The sequence below is a fragment of the Aedes albopictus genome, chromosome 1 (assembly GCF_035046485.1).
Source record: "Aedes albopictus strain Foshan chromosome 1, AalbF5, whole genome shotgun sequence".
NCBI lineage: Eukaryota > Metazoa > Arthropoda > Insecta > Diptera > Culicidae > Aedes > Aedes albopictus.
This window is the reverse complement of record NC_085136.1, coordinates 284,045,803-284,059,392: the sequence shown is the minus strand read 5'-3', so window position 1 is coordinate 284,059,392 and position 13,590 is coordinate 284,045,803. Positions and strand designations below refer to the sequence as shown.

The 13,590-nt window shown below is 40.3% G+C and overlaps 1 pseudogene; it reads right to left on the bottom strand.

Moving 5' to 3' along the window:
* Window positions 1-7,057: 7,057 nt before the first annotated feature.
* Window positions 7,058-10,085, bottom strand: LOC109429226 (probable cytochrome P450 28a5; annotated as a pseudogene).
* Between the last annotated feature and the right edge of the window lie 3,505 nt (window positions 10,086-13,590).

Here is a 13,590-nt window from a genome sequence, read left to right as displayed (position 1 = left end):
CACGACAAAACGATGTTTGCGCGCGCCCGCTGCTGATGTATAGGTACCTATGAGGATACTGCACGATGACGTCACGAAGTCGTGCACTGACAGTTCAGCGAGCTTGTTTAAAAGGACTTAGTCTCTGGCGGAGATCCGGCAAAACTGTTTTTCGATATAAATTCAGCACAACGGTAGTTAGACGATTGATTTTGTACTAGTAGAGTTCAATATAATCGATATTCCTGTATCATAATGGTTTCGGGACGAAAAACGCGAATTTTATTTTCGCCGCTCGTTAAAAATTCTATCACCTTGTAAACAGATCGCTGAACTGTCAAACAAAGTGAGGTTAGATCAGGTACTTGCAGTACCCTATTACGGACGCGTAAACAAGCGGAATAAAATGTTAGTGTGTGCATCAATTTGCTATACTGCCGTTCTACGCATAATTAACCCATGTTATATAGGATTCCCATCATTAGCGGATCCAGTTTTTTCTTTTTTCTTACTCACTCTCCCAAACATGCAAGCAAAAGAGCGAGATGAAAGAGGGGGCAAGCTGCCTCCTCTTCCATCTTTCTCTTTCTCGTGTACGTTTAGGAGAGTGAGTAAGAAGAAAGAAAATGCTGGCTCCGCCAATGATTCCCATATAACATGGGACAATCATGCGAAGGACGGCAGTATTTATACGAATTTCAAAATTGACTCTTATACGAAATGTTCGGTGGCCCTGAAAAGGTCGTTGGTTTGTTCGTAGATGGTTATGGATGAATTTAGCGCATTTCCGAAGTATTTTTTTGCAACGTGTAGAGTTGAAAGTTAGTGCATGAATCGTCTTATCACAGACGATGGTCTGATGATGATTTCAATAAATGAGTTCATAGCGATTCGTACCCATCAGTAGGTCGGCTCCAGAGGCACGTTCTCCTCCATTTGGGAAATTTGTGCCAATTTCCGTTTGGGAAATTTGTGATTCGTACCCATACAACCGAAGTGGTAAACTAGCGGATATTCAGCTACACTATGCTGAGGGTGACAGGTTCGGTTCTGAGTCGGTACAGCAAATGAGTGGCACAGATGCAAAGGGGTGTAAGTGACCATTTTGTCGATTTTGAGCTGAGCATATCACAAAATTCTTCAGGTTTCAAGCTTTCAGAAACTTTTTTAAGTTTGTTTTTACGATGATTAGAAAAATTACAATAAATCGGACACAAATTGGGTCGATTTTGCATTTCCATACATTTTGTATGGGATGAAAAATTGGTGAAGAACTTTAAACCTCATTTACTCGAAAGTGGGTTTTTGTCACTTACACTCCTTTGCTTCTAACCCCCTCAAATATTAGCGCCTTTGACGAAGGGTGACCCTACCCTACGGATCTGAATGTAATACTAATCTTTCATTTGTTTCATAGTTTCAGATCATTTTTGAACCGGTAGTGTTCCGGAACCGGTTCCGGGTGTCCTGCCGAAAGTGGCCAATTAAAAAAGTAAACCAAACCCAGGCATGCGACACATCAAAGAGCGGCTTTTTCGATACCCAGATGAACGATAAGCAGGAAAATAGTTTCAGAACATATCTGAACTGGTTGTGTTCCGGAATGAGATTCCTCCTGAAAATTTCTTATCAAATCCGATGAGTTAAGCAGTTTTGCTTAATTGTTTGTGTATTTTTCATCAAATACATTCATTATTTATCAACTCCACCCCCTTCATTAACGAGTCAACGAGCACTGTGCTGCCTATGTTCGCATAGTCGACGTAACCACCATTGACAAAGTCCCGCATACACAAGCTCATATCTGATGTATCTGCGTGTATGTGACAAGTTTTATTCAATACAACACTAGATCTAACCTATAGTTAGAAGTCAACGTGAATAAAATATTGAACTTCGAATTAATGATTGCTAAAATTTCAAAAGTGTGCTGAAAACTACAGTGGTGCTTACGTCAACTATGCGAATGGGCAGTGTGACAAAAGAAGAAAATGAGATTTATTCCGTTCTAGAGTATTCTCAGGATTCAGGAAAACGGAAAAATCTTGAGTACATATTCGACGAGAAAGGCACTATCACCACTAGGTGGATTAATCTGAGTTTTTTATTTTATTTTTTCCATCTGTAGTAACAATATTTTTAGCCCTTGGTTAGTTTATTTTGGGACCATTTGCAAATATTTCGTAAGCATTTTATTCCATTTGAATGCGAGTTTCACTGGATATTTTCTGATAAATTCAAACATCTATCAATTTCCTTGAAGGTTTTAGGCTCCAGGCTATATCCGGAAGTTATGCTAGTCAATAGAGTTTGATTGGTGATCATCTAGTTTATGTTTCCTAACCATATGCTTCAGGATTCTAATAAACAATCGGCATTAGAGCATCTTGAAGAGCTTGTTATTTCAGCACTGCAACTTCGGGGAATTAAAACGAAAGTTTTAGATTTTTCCCAACGTTTAGAGTCTTCTTCAGGGGATCATTCTGGCTATTCGTTTTTCGTTTGGAGTGACATAGAACTGTCGGTGTCTAAACTTTTTTGAAAATTAAATGAAATGTAGCGGATTTTTTTCTTAATTTTACTTAACCCTCGAGCGATCGCGCTGTTGTATTTTGTACAACACGTTGAAAAAATCTCGCTTTTTGTACTCAGCATAAGCGTGGTGCTGGTCGGGGTGGCCAACCGCGCGACTGCCAGAAGGTGAATGTAGCAATCGATGTCTTTGCATTACACATCTGGTAATGGTATCAGTTGGATTGAAAATGGTAATTTGTGGTTCGAGCATCTTATAGCATCATCGTAATTATGCAACGCATTGGTGTTACCTTATTAAGTCATTGAAGCAATCTTATTAGGTTATTGCTCTAATTGTTGAAATTTGCAATATCTGTCGCTAAAATTGTATAATAGGATCTGGGACTAATTGGGAGAAGGGCCTATTTTGGGCACTTAGCACTCTAACTCAGACAATTTTGCACCAGTTAACTTTTTGTACGCAGTAAGATGTGTACAATATCTAGTCACGTACAACATTTAAAGTAAATTGGTACAATATTGTACAAGTTGGTTCTACCCCATTACCCCGAATGCCATAACCCCGAATGCCATTACCCCGAACGCCAATACCCCGAAAGCCATTACCCCGAATAGGCCATTACCCCGAAAGCCGTTACCCCGAATGGGCCATTACCCCGAACGCCACTACCCCGAATGGGCCACTACCCCGAACGCCATTACCCCGAAAACATATTTTTAGATGGGTTATTCTGATGATGGGTATTTTATATTTTTATCAATTCAATAACATTACTGACAGCTTTAATACCACAAGATATCATTGTAAAGAATAACCTTAAAACAAAATAATGGAATAATACGTATTTGATTTGATTTATTATGATTGTAGGTATTTGCCCATTATCTTAATGGATATGATCTTGTATGAGATAGAGCTGTCAGCAAAGGTCCTTCAAATACTGGCTATCGATATTGGCTAATTAGCCCGAAAAGACATTTGGCCAAAGTATCACTAATAAGTCTACTGATCATTAGGCGAGATCAAATAATACAAATTGCAAAATAGGCCCGGAAAGAACATTTTATAGTTAGAAAAAGAAAAAAAAATCTTTTAAGGAGGAATAGACGATTTGGTAATAAAACTCAAAAACAGTGTAACTTAAAAAAAAAACATTCCTTAAATGTGAAAAAATGTGATTGATAGGTTGGCCGCCAATAAGGTCTGCAAGAATATAACTAGAAAGAACAGCATATAAATTAAAGAAGGGCAAATCTCCTATGGGACCATTCATAAACTACGTAGACCGAATTTTGGTCACCTTGGTCCTCTCCCCCTCCTCATCGTAGAATTTTAAAAGACAATTACACCGTCTTCGGCCAGAGGCCGCACAGACTGTACATTACTAACATTAGACAATGGACAACACGTATAACACTCAGTGGCCCAGTGGAGTATTTTCTGTTTTGACGAAAAGTTTTCCTCGACCGGAGCGGGAATCGAACCCACACTCCGAGGCATGCAAGATACCTAAACGACTAACGCCGCTAACCGCTCGGCCACGAAGTCCACGATTTGTTCATACAAAAATTTGTAAATTTGTATAGAGCTTAGAATTTGGATAGACCCTCTCCTACTTACATAGTTTATGCACGGCCCCTATACATAAATCTGCAAAGGGCAACATGGCTACCAAACAACTCTGTAACAATATAAGTCGAAAGAACAGCCCAAATTTAAAAGAAGGAAAAACACTAGATGGAATTAATAGAGATATGTTGCCAATCAACACGGTAACGACGTAACTAGAAAGAACAGCATATAAACTAAAGAAGGGCAAATCACATATACAGTAAGAAGCTTTCACTCCCAGTAAACTATATAAGTGCAGCTAGTAGAACAGCCTTTCATGAAAAGAAAAGCTACAGTTTAGTCGCCAGAAAAAAAATAGTTGATTTGATCCTTGCTAAGTGAACTGAACTGAATATCTAAAATCCAGTCCAGTACTACATTCTTGAAAAAAATATTCAGAAAACAATTTTAGGGCTTGATGTTCTGGAAACTGATCATCAAAATCAAAAGAAAATCAAAAGAAATCTAGTTGCCAGTTTGGCCGCAAGTCAATTCTGAAAAATTTTACTTGAAAGAACAGCCTATTATTCAAAGAAGGACAAATCCGCTATGGAGTTAGTTATTTGTCTGCAAATAAACTACGTAACACTCAAACTCGAAAGAACAGCTTCTGATGAAAAGAAGGAAACATTTCTATAAAGAAATTAACAGTTTGGCTACCAAACAACTCTGCAATAGTACACGCTTGGAAATTGCAAACTCAAAAGAACAGCCTATTTTTAAAAGAAGGCAAATATTTGAAGAAATGTAGTTTGATAACCAGCACAATCGTTTGCCACCAGTTACAATCGTGCTTGAGGCCAACCAACTTTTAAAAGAAGGGAAAATGTCAGTTTGAAATACTTGTAGTTTTTATAGCCATAGCTATAAGCTCAAAAGAGCAGCTAGTTTAAAATATGGAAAATTTGTCTTTACTTGTCTTCTTAATTCCATTGCGTTTGCTGCTTTCGTTATCTCGAACCTTACTTTTGCATGAAGCACAACATACAGAAACCTAAGGGAAACGGAACCTATCTTAAACAATGTGCTCCCATTGCCATGCTATCTAAAACGAAGTATATAAGAGCTATGTGATTTGTGTTTTATTTTTATATTTTTCTACTCGTTACAAAAAGAAAACGGAAAAAATCGGTACCTAAATCGTCTGTTTAAGAATAGAATCAACATAGGGGCATAGGATGGAGAAGAGTATTCATACCTACACTAGTTACTGATTACCCTTTTTTAACTTATAACCACTTTCATCAACTTCTAATCGGTCACCACTTTTTTGGTGATCTCCTGAACGATTCGGGGTAATGGCCCTTTCGGGGTAGTGGCTTTCGGGGTAATGGCTTTCGGGGAAATGGCTTTCGGGGTAATGACCCACTCGGGGTAATGGCTTTCGGGGTAGTGGCCTATTCGGGGTAATGGCGTTCGGGGTAATGGGGTGGAGCCTACAAGTTACAGCTCAAAATGCCCAAAACTGGTCTAAATGGTCTAATACCCCACAAATGGCACTGTAAGTCTAGGAGATGACAGTCCTAACGAAAACACAATTCGCGCCACCGCTTGGAAAAACAAATGCAAAAACGCAACATCAATATCCAAAAAAAATGATATATCTGTCAAATTCCGCGGAACTTTTACGAAAATTTCGTTCGTTTCGAAAAATACCGAGTGAATTCAGATTTCGTATCGATCTCACGAAATATTTTTGAATTTCGTTTCGTATCGTACCGCATCGCATCAGAAATTTCACAGATCGTTTCGTTTCGTTTCGCTTTGAAAAATCCCATACCGCATACCCTTATGAGAATGGGTCAATTTTCATACACTTGTAGTTTTAAGGACAATTGAGGGCCCCAGATGCAAAGGGGTGTAAGTGACCATTTTGTCGATTTTGAGCTGAGCATATCATAAAATTCTTCCGATTTCAAGCTTTCAGGAACTTTTTTAAGTTTGTTTTTACGATGATTAGAAAAAATACAATAAATCGGAGAAAATTAGGTCAATTTTACAACTCCATACATTTTGTATGGGATGAAAAATTGGCGAAAAACTTTAAACCTAATTTACTCGGAAGTTGGTTTTTGTCACTTACACCCCTTTGCTTCTAACCCCCTCAATTGCCAAACTCCAAATATAATTTCATGATTTGTGCATGCATTACCAAAGATCACATTCCGGCCATCAAAGGACTTTTTCATGCAAAAAAGCAAAAGTTGTTTGACACTGAATGTGGAAGTATGCATTTTTGACCCATTCTCATCCCCAAACGACGGTAGTCAAAGCTAGAAATCGAAAGACAAATAGTAGTTCTTTCAAATGAGGAAAAATAATTGTTGTTTTATTGGGGAATCTATGAGTTCTGGAGAGCCAAAGTTGAGCCATTTGTATGGAGATTTCACTTTTTTGCGCTCCGTCCCGAAGGGGCTAGATTTCATATTGATATCATCACCGTGAAATGATGATAAGTGTTATGTCACATGTTTACGTTCAAAATGGACGTTTACATTGGTTAGAAATTGACTTAGTTATAGCGTCAAGTGCTCAAAATAGGTACACCTGCATAAATTGTACAAGACTCTAATCCAGCCATCAATCGCTTAAATTCTGTCTTCTGTAAATTAAATAAGCTTTACAAATGTCGAAAATCGTCGTTTTCCATGCTTTTCTTTAGAATATGCCAGCCATTCTCTGGCTAAGCCTGCATAATTTTAGATCTAGTTTTCTTGCACCTGGAAGAATGTTTTTATAATGTATATAATGAAATCTCGTGAAGGCGGTTGTTCACAGTCCCCCCATACTGGAACACATACCAGAAGAAAAAAAAGCCAAATCAGTGCTACCTTGCCCCATCGGCCACAGTAAGCTCCCTAACGCAGCCATTTATTTAACGTTGAATGCGCACGCAATTCAGTAGCCTAAATAAAAAGATTTACACTACGCTTAAAATTGTATCATAAAATATATTTTACTAATTGGATAAATATTGGAGATAAAATGAGTTTGTCAATCCTCTGCTGCACAAATTTAGTTATTTCTTTCAAATATATTGATCTCTGGTGCCTTGGTCTGCGGTCTCCGCTCAGTTCAAGTGATCATCGAAGTGCCATTTCCACCTTTCAATCACGTCACGTCCATCCATCAAAAAGTTACCATCTTTATCTCTGCACATGTCGGTTGGCTGTACGAAGCTATCGTACGTTTTTCAGGAGATGATCTTGAACTACTCGGGGGTGCAGACCGAATATAATTACTGTTTTACTTAGAAATCGGTTCAAAGTCCAGCCAAATGCCCCCTAATGGCATGATAAGGAATTGCTTGGGGTCCAACTTCAAGGGTTCTTTCGTTTTGGGATTGACCGTGATTTTGAAATGTCTAACCAGCTCGTACAAGCAACGATACACTTGCATGCGGGCAAAACGCATTCCCAGACATTGACGAGGTCCATCGCCGAACGGAATGAAGCATCCCTTTTCTCGGTAAGGGCCGGTTCCTCCGGTTTCTGGGCTGAACCGATCCGGATTGAAAGTTAGGGGATCGTCGTAGTTTTCCGGGTCACGATGCATGGACCAGATGTTGATGATGGCGCATACATCCTTTCCAATGGTCACATTTCGTGAATCCGTTAGGGGCAGCTCCATGGGTTCTGTGCACCTCTTAGATATGAATGCTACTGGAGGCCATAGACGAAGACTCTCGTTGACAACTTGTTCCAGATAGGAGAGTTCGAAAAGGGAGTCATAGGACACCGTTCCTTCGTCAGTAGTGACCTTCAGAAGCTCTTGTCTTAATCGTTTTTGTACCTCGGGATTCTTTGCGATTTCATACAGCATGAACGAAATGTTTCAAAGCCATCGAGAAAGAATGTCACTCCGTGGGCGGCCATATCAAGCTCCGATATTTCCTTCTTGTTTCTCAAGCTCATGAGAAAGTCCAAATAATCTACTCTGTTGATTTCGCTCGCTTCACGATGGAGAATAGCTTTTTTCATCAAATCGGTAAAGAATTTTTCCATCGACTTTGAAACTATACCAATTTGAAACAATTTCGCCAAGGTAGGAAAGTTCGTGATAAATATAATGATCAGAAACGAAGAAAATGATTGCTCCATCAGCTTCCGTCCTTGTTCTCGAATTTCTGGTTTTTCACTGGTAAACGATTGAGCATCACAAGCAAATATACAGCTGGAAACAACATCCGCAGTAAATTTAGCTGACAGCTCTTTGGCATCTTGAACAGTTCCCCGATTTTCCTTCACATATTTAGTCATTCTGGAGCATACATCCTCCACCAGCGGAAACAGCGCCTTTATCTGCAAATGTATAAATAGCATTATTCAAGAAGCAGCAAAACAAACTAACAATTGTAGACTAGCATGTAAAGAGGGCGTAATAACTATTGCAAATTTCTGCTTCTCCCGTTCCTTCCCTCCTGTAACAGATAGAGCAGACTATCTGATAAAAGAAAAAGTTTCCATAAATAAATTCTCGCGTTCAGTATCATATTGGCGTATCTACAATGATCGATTTCTCTTCATAGCTTTTCTCTTTGGTTAAGATCTTGGCCGGCAAAACAGTTTCGGATGATTTTGTTGTTGTAGTAGCTAGTCCTAGAAATGCACCGAGAGATCATCCAAATACTGGTCGTATTTCCCAGAAAAGTTAGAAGGGAAAATCGATGAAGAGAAATCTATCATTGTTGATACGCCCGTTAAACGCGAGAATTGAAATACACCTCGGCGAGACAACAGAACGTGCCTCTGGAGCCGACCTACCGGTAGGAGGGATAAGAGAAACTAGGGCTTGCAATGGTTGTTCCGCTTTTTTTGCATGTTGGTCCAGAATTTTCAATAACTCACTCGAGACGCCGTAAACGCGGGTGTAATTTCAGCACGTTTCACCTTCCACTCATCGCCAGTCAACAAAAATGGATTGCGCGCGAACAACGGATCGATATCTTTGTTTGTCATTCCGCCAAATTCGTTATCGTGAAAGTTCTTGAAATTTTTCGATTGCACGTCTTTTGCTACCTCCGATGACGTGATCATAATTCTCGGCGACCGATTGTTGAACACACCGACAAAGTTGTACTTCTGTTTGTATTCCCTGGAAGATCATTTGCATTTAAATTGTGTTGATTGAATACATATTTTTACTACTCCGGGTCACGTTCTGAATTCTAATTGGTTCCATATATGCTGTGTGCTGTATTTCTACTACATCGGAGTAACTGAATTTAAGCGTAATGTTAACGTTGGACTTACTATTAGGAAAAAAAAATCGTTATAGATCGAGTAACTCCCAAAAATAAACCAAGGTATGACGTATGTAATAATTTAATGAGGAATTAGATTTTCAGAGACCACGAAACAATCCGACCAAAGTCAATCATAAAGGCACTTTTGCTTAACGCGTAAAATGAATAACAGAGTTTGTATGTGTTTGTTATTTTTAGCTTCTGATTGAATAACTTTCTTCACGATCATCGGATCGTGATGCGGCCTACGTAGGTAGGTTTGTTTCTTTTGCGTGCACCGTACCATGGTTTGTTTTTCGGGGTGGGGTTTCTTTAAAGAGATAACACCCACCATAGTAATAACTCCTACGTAAACTTTGAGCTGAAATTTTGGAGAGGCAATATGGGACCATAATGGAATACAAAAAGGGAACTGGAACGAGACCTTTTACTATATAACCGTGTCTTCGCACAACTCACTCACCTGTATATTTCATCCATCTCATCTGAGACGGGACGTTTTCGTAGCAAAAATGACGGGAAGCTTCCCAGTCCAGGTAATGGACTGGGACCAGGAACATTGAGTTTCTTCCAGTAGTTGTAGTTCCACGTGAGATAAAGATATATGGCTGATACTGCCGACACGATCAAGCTAATTGTTAGAATCATTCTTTATTACCTCAAACAAGCACCACCTCTCTACGGAACCGACAAACGCGAACTGATGCGACGCGTGCGAGCACGAGAGTTATAAGTTGCAATGGAGATTGCAATATTTGCAGGGCACAATTCTACACTTGAAATGACCGTCAGCTTCCCGAGTTCAAAAATGCTGTAAACGATAGTAATTGCTATATCAACCAGCGGCAATTTCATCAAATAAACACTGCTTCATTGATTGTGATGAAGTTATTTTAACAATTACTCACTTTAATATAAAACGTGTTTCTGAAATAGTTATTAATACATTTTTTTTTTGAAATTACGAGAAATACACATTCAGTATGATCTTTTCTCGGTACACAAACATGCATCAGAAGGAACCACGGGCGACCATCCATGCTCGGCAGTGCAGTTTTGTTTTCGATCAGGTAGGTTATGGTGTAGCCTGTGATCGAGATCCCGTTGTTAAACAGTAGGGGAGACTGAGGAGACTTGATCCCTGGGAGACTTGTTCCCCCCATATTTTCTCGGAATCAAAAACAGATTTCTTCGGTGTCCGGCCATTTGGCCGAATGCCGTTTGGCCGAATGCCGTTTGGCCGAACGCCATTTGGCCGAATGCTATCTGGCCGAAAGGGTCGTTTGGCCGAATCATGATCAAAAGAATTCAGAGAAAGTTTTTGACATTCTTACTGCCAATATGATTATCAGAAGTATTTCCTTCTTTTAATCATAGGCTATTCTTTCTAGTTTTAATATTCAGGGACTAGTTGGCGTTGAAACTGCCAGTATATCATCAAAGATTTTTCCTTCTTTAAATCATAGGCTGTTCTTGCGAGTTATACTGAAACGGGGAACAGTGGTATTGTCACTTGACTTCATCATTCATTTTTCGGCCAAACGGCATTCGGCCAAATGACCCTTTCGGCCAAATGGCGTTCGGCCAAATGACCCGGAACCGTTTTCTTCTAGCATATTTTTTTCCAAAACTACATCTTGACAGACGACAATGTTTTGGTTACAATTGATTTTGATTGTGCATTGCATTATTTTTTAATGGCTGATGGTTTGTTTTCAGTCCTTCAGAAATCTTTTAGGCGATTCCGAAAAATCTCAAAAACTTTGTAAAAATTGAACTAAATCGTGTCAAAATTTTACAGCACATAGTGTAAATAAAATACTATCAAACGTATTTATTCAAATATGGCTGTTATATAAATATTTTAAATCACGAGCGTTCGTGCGAGACAGTCGCAACTTTTCGTTCGTCCGGTTTGTCCCCGATACTTTTCAGTTCGGTGGCTATTTTCGTGCTAGTGTTTCCGAGTGATCAAGTTATCAAGTGATTATCCCTAGTGGGACGCGTGCAGTTGGCTAGGCCACAAATTTTGCCGCAAAAGTTCGTTTGGCTTGAGTAAAGTTCACGTTTTCATTATATCACGTGGCGCATTGACCGATTATCGAGCACAGCAGTGCAGCACCCCCCGCATACCGCGCCGCTCGCGCGGCCGTGATCGGGTTCTTCCAGTGAGTACCTACCCAAGCTCATCGTCGTCGACAGCAGCAGCCCACCGAGAGAAGAGCAGAGAGCGTTCAACCGCCGCACACCGCTCGCCTCCTCCCAGTGCGGGCGAACCCATCGCTTGGACCTGCCGTCGTCGAGCCTGTGGCAAAACAGAGCACAAAGCTAAGTATTCAAAGTTACCCCTCGTTGTTCCCCCCTCTCCACTGACTCTTTGATTAGATTTAATTTGGTATATAAGCAGTTTTTGACGTAGGACTACGTCTCTCTTTTCTATACCGGGTGTCATTCTAAATTTTCAGAAATCGGCCGCGTTACGTTTAAAGTGGAGATTTTGAGCGTTAATTACTCAGCCATTTCTCGTTGAATTTTCAAAATTTAGACACCAATCGATTGAAAATCTTTACACCAATTATGTCCAATAATAATATTTGCTGTTTTTCAATAACAAACTATTGAAAAATTGGGAAAAGTGAACCCATGTTTATTCCAGCCAATCACGATCGAGCACATTTTGGATGCTCCCATCGAATATAAAAGCTACTGCTTCTTCGCATCTTCCCTCATTTGTCTTTGTCGTCTCGAGGTGAACGCATCGAACGAGAGCTGCCCACTTTCTTCGTTTACGTTTTCGCTCATTATTCTTTGGCGGCCGTGTCGGCTCGGTGTCGGTCGTGTCGGTGGTTGGCGGCATCGCGGTGCTGTTGCACTTTCACCTTCTAACCCTCTACCGCGGCAGACCAAGGAAGTGTTTCGAAAATCGGATTGATCGACGGTGGTGGCAGAGGCAGCAGAAAATTCTAATGAATAATCCGCCGTGACGGATGAATTTGCGAGTTGCGTCGGGGCTTCTTTCACGGATTGATTGACAGCGGCGCATTGCTAATAGCATCAGTAATCGCATCCAGGGCAGCAAACGACGGCGTTCAACATTCAACACGGAAAAATCTAACACGCATTGCGTGGCATGATGAATTCATGTCATTTTCTGTCTAAAATCGTCCAATATTCAAACGGCTCTTTTCAGAGCCATCGAAAATTATTCCTCAAGAGTTGTGAATCAGATAATTATTTCATTCCATAAAACGGGAAAAGTGTGGTGTGACCGAAAAGTGAAAGATTGAATGCGTGGCAGCCCCGCAACAATGATGATGCCGGCCACCAATGGTTCGATCCGGAATTTAGCAACACTTCATCCTACCTGGACCATTTTTCGTGAAACATTGTTTAATTATAGCATTTTCGAGTTAAAATGATCTAAATCTTTCAATATTTTGGTTACTTTATTCGTTACATGAAACTTTTCTCATTTCTCGGTTGATAAACCGTTTCAAGCGTCTGGTGCATATGGGGCGGGGCATGCAAACGAAATAAACTGGAAGCCAGCCAAATGGGAGGAGCTTCATCTGCTAATCTAGGGGTTTAAAAGCTGTACCCTCTGTTTTGTTTCGTCATTTTCGTTGGATCAGTCAAGGAGGTTGGTGTCACCTCCAGCCCGGCAGAAGCACACGCCAACCCAGCGACGACTCTCTGCTCGGCCAGGAATCTAATCCAGCAAGCTGCCGGTTAGTTTTCGAAGGCATCCAGAATTCAACGCGCAGAAAACCAACACGCATTGCGTGGCATAGTGAGCTCATCAAAATCGTCCATAATACAAACGGTCCTATTTAGGACCACAGAAAATCTTTCCTACAGAGAGAGTTATGAATTGGACCTCCATCGATCGAGAAAAGTTTAGTGGAATCAAAAGTGAAAGACAGCTCCGCTTCTCAGCAAAAGTGAAGCCGACCATTAATTTTATCCATAGCAGCAAACAGTGGGTCAGTTTTCGGTGGCCCAGCATTTAGCGCGGAGAAAACCAACACGCATCGCGTGACATGGTGAATTCATGAACAAACGGTCCTTATCAGGGCCACAGAAAATGATGCCTCAAGAGTTATAAATCGGATTATTTTCATCCATAAATCGAGAAAAGTGGTGTGGACCCAAATAGTAAAAGCGTGTATACTCGTTGCTCAGCAACAGTGAAGCCGGGCAATTTTCGATGGTATCCAGC